Consider the following 8,245-nt stretch of genomic DNA (forward strand, 5'->3'; position numbering starts at 1 on the left):
CACTGAGAGGATGGGAGGTAGCCACTGACAACGGTGAAACCCTTGCTTAAGCTTGCCATGGAAAGGAGTAAGAAGGATTGGATGAAGACAGTAGGAAAGCAGAGAGACGGAAGGGACCAGCATCTTCATACTCTTATCTGAAATTCCTACCAATGAATTACATAAGTATCTCTATCTTTATCTTTATGTTTTATTCGTATATCACCATACCCATTCGAGTTTGCCTGACTAAGATTTACAAGGTGACCATAGCTTGCTTCATACCAACAATCTCTGTGGGATCGACCCTTACTCGCGTAAGGTTTATTACTTGGACGACCCAGTACACTTGCTGGTTAGTTGTGCGAAATTGTGTTTATGCCATGGTATTGAACACCAAGTTTTTGGATTCATTACCGGGGATTATTTGAGTTGTGAAAAGTATTGATCACAATTTCGCGCTATCATAGGCCACAGTTTAAGGTAGGTGCAGTGGTCCTTAACATTGATCTAAATGAATTTCCGACTGCTTATCAGGGAGGTCCATTTGCTCTAGGTGGTACTCTAGCATCTGCCTTTCATGGACAGACACAGAGACCGTCAGGTGACCAGCCCGATCATGTCTCCGCACTAGAGGTTCAGCCATCAGAGACATATATACCGGTCACTCAGAAGAGGAAGCGCGTCATCAGGCCGGCGAAGTGTGGCACCAGGTCACATATGTGTTAGATAGTGGGTTTGGGGTACTTATTAGTGGTATTTTGTTGTGGCCTTATTGCTATGTTATTGTAATGTTATTACTTATTATTATTGCTACGTTGTTGTTATGTTTTGTTGCTATGTTATTGTGATATTTATGGACTGTTTTGAACTATTTGTTGCTATTTTATTGTGATGTCATTGCTATGTTATTGTGTGATGTTATTATATGAGTTGGTCACAATTTGAAGTCATTGAATTAAGTGCATGAAAGTAAACAATAATGAAAACAAATGAAGTTACATGAATTCACTAGCAACAAATGAAGTGCACTATCTTATAAAAGGCATTGTCTTTAACTACCACAAAAAACTACATCAATTGAGAACTTGAGACATAATCGGACTCAAACACTTTATACTCAACACCACGACGAATATTATAACTCTTCATTGTCAACATTGCCACCTCCTTACTTTGGAACCGTTGTCGAATTCCAAACTCCTCTATGCCATGCATACCGTGCCCGTCTCCGTGAATAGCAAATAGTTGTTGACCTGGAAATGCTGGTTGATTCGTCGCCTCAAGATCCAATGCAATGAAGTGTGGAGGATACTGTTGTGTCTAAGAGCTTGATTGCCCTTGCGATCTCCCAGCTCATCTTGTGTCTTCCTCACCGTTAGTATCATCGCCAATAATGGGTGGTTCCGAATCTGACTCATCATCGCCCATGTCCTCAGCAAGTGGATCCTTATCTCTGACCTCTATGAATATTAATGTACCATCCAATACCAGTGTTGCTCTGATTGCAGCTGCAAGCTCCCCGAAGGTGCACACATCACCCAGGTCATCTGCATTATCGTCCTGAACAGGTAGATCGACTGCAAACGATGGAGACGAAACTTGGGCGGCGACATCGTGTAAGGTTGGAATGGCACTAGAAGCACCTTCTACCCCAACATAGACGGATTCGGAGAAGATCTACCAGAGCTACCCTCTACATCAACCATTCTCGGAAACAACTCCATAGCCCCCAAATCTAAAAATCTTGATTGACACTGAAATATAACACGAATGTCGTCATCGCCTAGCATCTCATACTTCCCAAACATAACATAACCTTGCCTGAGTGAAATAGGGATCCAAAAAAATAATAGCTTCACATGCTTTTTACTGCACTGTCCTAACTTCTGTGATATACTATTTCTTAAATCCTCTAAACCCATTGAAGGATTTACAAACACTCCGACTTGCTTTTTACTACGCTTTTTACTACTGAACGTTACACCTCACTTGTGTTTTCATCAATTTTTTTTCCGGTGATGAACCAGTAAAAACACACTCTCAGTTATCTTCCCAAAACTCTCAACTCAACTATGGCTCGATATACATTATTCTCATTTATTTATAGCCTTTTTAGCACATAAATCGTTCCATTGTCATGAGTTTTGTGTTTTTGAACGTAAATCGTCCCAGCTTAATGTGCCTTACCATAGTAACACATAAATCGTGCTTGGGTCTTGAGGGGTGGCTAGTTGCACATAAATTATGCTAGGACAATGAGCTTTAGGGTAAAAAACGTAACTCATAGTGGCCTAGGATGATTTATATACATTTCATAACACACAAAGGTCTGGGACGATTTATGTATTTTTGAGCAATGCATTTCATGCATAAATCATCCCAGGATAGCATGATTCATATATTATTTAAGACACAAAAGTCTAGGACGATTTATATATTATATGGTTTAGCGGAATCATGTTTTCGAAATCCATTTAGGAGAATTAGATAATTTGGTTCTCCTATCAATTTATTTAAATAAAAAAGCCTAGGAGAAACTATTCAGGCTAGCATTTTTTATTTAGTATTTTTAGTTATTATTTGATCAATAAAAATATTAAGTTATTTTAATAAGTAAATTTTATTAATTTATGTGTACAACTTCCATAAAATATGGATAAAAACTGTATTGATTCATACGTGTAAAATTATGATAAATATAGATATAAATTATATGTTTTTTATATGTAAATTTTTTATAAATATAAGTACAAATTATCGTTAGTTAAAAATAATAATATTTACTGATCATGTAGCATTATTTATTAAAAAGTACTGATTTAGGTAACTAATATTAACCAACTTTATTTAAGGATGCATAATTTAAAATTTAGAGTAAAGAGCATATGATTTAAGATTTAAAATTTAAAATAAATAAATAATTTTACAAAGTTGATTGATATTAATAAAAAAATAAATTAGTTTCCTAATATTACATATTAAGAATAAATTTGGTTTTTAAATACTGATATTGTGTTAGAATATACAATAAAAAATACTTATTATGCAAAAAATACAATATATTTATAATCATAAAATTAATATAATATCAAACTAAGTAAATATTTAGCGATACAAGATATAACTAGATATTATAAATATAAAATCAATACTATGGCCATTATGAAAAAACTATTATTGTTGTTTTTCTTGTTGTTTCTTTCTCTCAATTTAGTTTTTTTCTTACGTGCTAATTTGGCTTGTGAACTTTTTAACTTTTTTTTTTTTATTTGGATACTTTCATGGAAAGCAAAATTATAAAAAAAAGTGTAAAAGTATTGTTATAATAATTCACATAATATAAAAATAACTATTTTAAACGGAGACTGTAACGACCCAACTTCCAGAACGTCATGATCGTACCGAAAGTAAGGCGTTACTGACCTGTTTTCCTTATTAACTATTTAATATTGAGCCTTTAGTCCGAAATCGTGTTTCAGTTTTAGTAGAAAATGCCAGAAAATTTTGTTTTTATTTATCAAATCATATATCAAGCATCACCAAATAATAATAATCACATAATTACTAATAATAATATCTGTCATACAAAAGATTTCAAATAAAACTTAGATACAAATCCTATCCCTCTGTGTAAAATAAAAACTAAAGTAACAAGGGCGAGGGAATTCTATGAAAACAACTCAATTCAAAAACTTAACTCATAAATAAGGTCTAACAATCGCCCCAGCTTCACACTGTGTCTTCGAACCTGTATCACTGAAAGGGTGAAAGATTTTGGAGTGAGAACAAACCACACGTTCTCAGTAGGGAATGGAAATGCCATAAAAGTAGTAAAATAAAATTCAGATAATTAACATACTCAAGGAAACTACATTTTATCAAAACTTTTTGAAAATACTACTCTTGGTTTTACTTTAGCTAATCATTTACCTCTTCCAAAGAAAATCTCTAAGCTCAAAACAAATCCCAAATTATAAAACTGGTCACATTAAGCATTTCTCAATCACACAATTAATTTTCAATCACAACGTCAATTCTTACTCATCGTCATACATTCACCATCTAATAGCACTAACAAAAGATTCAATTCAACACACCAACAAGTCACAGCAAAGCAAACAACATAATCACAGGGAAGTACAACGAGCAAACCCAATCAAATGCAAATGCACAAACAAGGATGATGCATGTCTAGCCCTAGTGCAGGTAATGAGCTCATTTGTCGGTTACATACCCGCTCCCGACGTTACCCGGAGTCCTCTGACCAGGTAAGGCTTCCCTGTTGGCAATGCCCCTCGCAAGAGTCCTTTGACTTGTGAGGCAAACCACTGCAAGAGTCCTTTGACTTGCAGGGCAGCACTAGCAACCCACTGCAAGAGTCCTTTGACTTGCATGGCGGAGCTAGTTAACTTATATCTGCCCAACACACTCACTGTAAAAGTCCTTTGACTTACAGGAGCAGACACACACTCTCACTGTAAGAGTCCTTTGACTTACAGGAGTATATGCTAGTTGTGTTTTCTCGATACCTCTGTAAGAGTCCTCTGACTTACAGAATAGCATTATAGCTAAGTATCCCAGGGAAGCGCTCTTAGTGGTCGTACCACCATCTATCTGACTGCCTTCACGCAGCAGATCATCACATAAACATCTCAGGAGTTGCCATAATGCAACAAATGAATAAACACATCTCTTGGGTTGCCTCAAGCAACAAATGACCTTTCAACAGGTCCTCTGCTTTTTATTCTCTTTTATAATCATAAATACGCAAGCGGGACAAAACCCATGTTCTTGCCAACAATTTCATAAACTGAATACCTTTACTCAAAAGAATCAGGGAAATTATCATCATAAGTTATCATTTTCGTTATTCATCTCCAGTTACATATTCTTATACAATATCTCTCTCTTTCTTTATTCAATCATGTTGTACAAACTTTACGACTTCCACTTTTGCAACTTCTTAACTCGAACCAATTTTAAAACTATTTTCTAGTCTAATTTTCTTTCAAGAGACTCAAGAAAATCATTTGTTTTAAATTCGTTAAATACTTTTCAAAACATCACCCTCTTACTATAAGTAACCAAATAAAACTCTTTTTCAAGTTTACTAACTTCCTAAAGACTCAAAAGCCATCTCTCTTTATCATTCATATTCAAATATTATATAATCATTAAACTTCTAAAAAAGTAATCCTTTATTTCAAACCCCAAGCATAACTTTCTTCATATTGAATAAATCTCAAAACATAACTTCTTTTCATATTAAATCAATCTTGAAATATAGTTTCTTTCCTAAATAATTTAATTTTGAAACATAAACCTTTCTTTAGTAAATCGAAATTAAAATAGAATAATTCTTTTATTTACTAAATAAAACTCAAATAATATCATTTTTCAAATTCAAAGCTTCTAAAATGACTTTTCAAATAAAACATCAGATTTTATAAAATTTCGGCAGCACCTCCCCTAAAACTCGGACTTAGCCACCCTTACGGGTTCCCTCTTTCTCAACAAGTTACCAGCCCTTTTTTTCATCAGTTATCACAGCAACAGAATCTAAATAATCATCTCATTATAAATCAATTTAAGATCAACATCCGAACATCAATTAAAATCAGAGTCTATAAACCATTCTTTAAAAGTAAACCAGCCCAGCTTCAAAAACTCATAACTAATATTTCAAACACCAACCTTTCATATTCCTAGTTATTTTTAAAGTTACTCAGTTATTAACAAAGTTACCATTTTATATTAAAGATCATACTTTAAGAAAATACTTCAATAATAAACCTTCAATCCTTTAACCATTCACAAAACCAACTATAGTTAACCTTAAATTAACAATAACAACCAACTTGACATAATTAAAATCTGAATTTCCAGCAACTCTAAAATAATCAGAAGGCAGTCACAATTAAACCATTATCACAATAATTCCAGACCGAGCGCAAGCTTAAATCAATTCAACACTCAACACAATAATATCCAGTGACCAATAGTTTCTCAAACAAGCTTGCAACAATATCCACCTTCATCAATTACATTTCAATTTCACAACTAAATCAAGAAATCAGCATAACTAGGAATTCGAGTAATTAGTCACTTTCAAACAATTCAATCATTATTCACAAATCACAATTCACAGCCTCAAATCAAAATCAGTTTAATACCACACCAATCACACTTCCACAACCTCAATCCAAGCTTAATTTCACCAACTAATTTCATAACAAAACCATACATTCACAGCAACAATTCAAACTCAATTCATCAATTATTCATTCACCAGCTTTTCAATAATCAGCTCAGCACATTTCAATTTAATAATCTGCACTAAATTAATCATTATTCACAACCGCATCTAATTTCAGTCACAGCTCAGAATAAACACAACAACCAGCTAATTTCAAATGCATTGCAAGTTATTCATACCAATTAAGAAATTCTTAACCATTGTCAACCATTTGCACTTATCCAATAACTTTGTAGGCATTCTAAATTAAAAACGTTAAATCCCTTACCTCAAAGTCGAAACTCGCGGAAATCACTAAACCCAGCAGCTCCATTGGCAGTTCTAACATCCGTTCTGCTCTCTTAGCAGCTACCATGATGATTCTGGGCAGCTCCAGTGATGGTGAAAGGTCTCAGCTTCAGCCAAACAGCAGCAGTAGTGGTTTTGGCATCTCTAATCGACAATAACGGCACTCTGTTAGGTTTTGGCACCCGCTCTGTTCCCATAGCAGCCACAGCGGTGGTCCTGGGCAGCTCCGGTGGCAGTGAAAAGCCTCAGTGTCAGCCAAACAGCGATGGTAACGCCTCAGAGTGGATCTAAAGCAAGGACAGAGCAACAAAACCAACGGTTCCAGCAGTGGCAGTGGCTTCTTCTCAGATTCCAGAAACTAGAAGCAGAGGCAGAATTGGCGGGCCTTCCTCCTCCAGCGGCGGCTTAGTGATACAACAGCGGCACTGCAGCTCAGTAACGGCGACGCGGTGGCAGCTCACGAGGATGGCGACGGCAACCCGCGGCACTGACGGCGACAAGGCTGGTCGCGGGCTTCTCTTCGTGCGTCTCTCTCTCTTCGCGATTATGTCCCCTCGACGAATGCTTGTGGACAGATCGGCAGTAACGCAAGCTTGTGGCTCCATGGCAGATCGACGGCGATGGTGAACAGGACGCGACGGCGGCCCCTCTCCCTCCCGGCGCTACTCCCTGCCTCGGCTCCGGTCTTCCCCCGCGACGGCGTTGGCGACAGGACGGCGGCTGCGTGGCGACGGCTCCCTCTTTTCTTCTCTCCTTTGTCTCTGTTGAGTGTGGGTGTGTGTGATATGAGTTGATGAGAGTGAGTATGCTGTCTGTGTGAGAGGGGGTGAAGGGGGTGGGGCTCGGCGGCTGAAGGGAGAAGAAAATGGGTAGGTTAGGATTTCTGATTAGGAACTTGGGGTTTTTAATTTGGGAAATTAGGGTTTCTGAATTTGATTTGGAATTAGGGTTAGAAATTAGGATTTTATAAAAGAATATGGATAGGTATGAATAGATATTTTGATAAAATTAGAGGGTAGAATAATTTTAAAATCAAATATACTCTCTTAAAAATATTTAAAAACATTATTTATCAACATATTGCTAAGTTCAATCAATTATTTCTAATTTACATTATAAAATAAACATATTAATTATATATAATTATAAAATATAATCCAAACTCAGTATTAATCATTCAAATTAAATGATATAACTTCTCATTATTTTTCTATCACTAGACTTTAATTTCAATTTATAAAATAATTAATTATAATAAAAATTGTGTATAAATATTAATTGACTTAAACTTAAAGAATTTATAAAAATTAATCTAATCATTTCTAGTAAATTAATTCCTAAGAGTTCAAATTAATAACATAACTCATTCAAAATAGAATATATATATAAAAGATAAATTACTATAATAATATCTGAAAGTTTATACTACTAGCAAAAATAATTTTTAAAGACACTGACAACAAATAAACTCGTAAATAATTTAAAAATGCGATAAAAGTAATTAATAAATGTTATATTTTTATAAGTGGTATAAAAATTTTTTGTATTTATCAAATAACTTATTTGTTTAATCCGAATTTTTGTGATGACATTTGATTAATCATTAAAAAGATTGTAACGTCTTAACCTTTAGCACGTCAAGACCAATGCTAACAATAAGGTATTACTCATTGGTCAACCTATTAGACTTTATACTCTTTGCTTAATTTATATGTTATT

General features: G+C 34.8%; 1 long non-coding RNA gene across 1 annotated transcript; it reads right to left on the reverse strand.

Annotated features, from left to right (window-relative positions):
* Positions 1 to 3,516: 3,516 nt before the first annotated feature.
* On the reverse strand, positions 3,517 to 7,447 carry LOC110281116 (uncharacterized). The gene is made up of 2 exons (XR_002375669.2): positions 6,507 to 7,447; positions 3,517 to 3,738 (listed from the first exon to the last, which is right to left on the reverse strand). It is a non-coding gene; the product is annotated as an uncharacterized LOC110281116 (long non-coding RNA).
* Between the last annotated feature and the right edge of the window lie 798 nt (positions 7,448 to 8,245).

The sequence above is a fragment of the Arachis duranensis genome, chromosome 5 (genome assembly GCF_000817695.3).
Source record: "Arachis duranensis cultivar V14167 chromosome 5, aradu.V14167.gnm2.J7QH, whole genome shotgun sequence".
Classification (NCBI taxonomy): Eukaryota; Viridiplantae; Streptophyta; class Magnoliopsida; order Fabales; family Fabaceae; genus Arachis; species Arachis duranensis.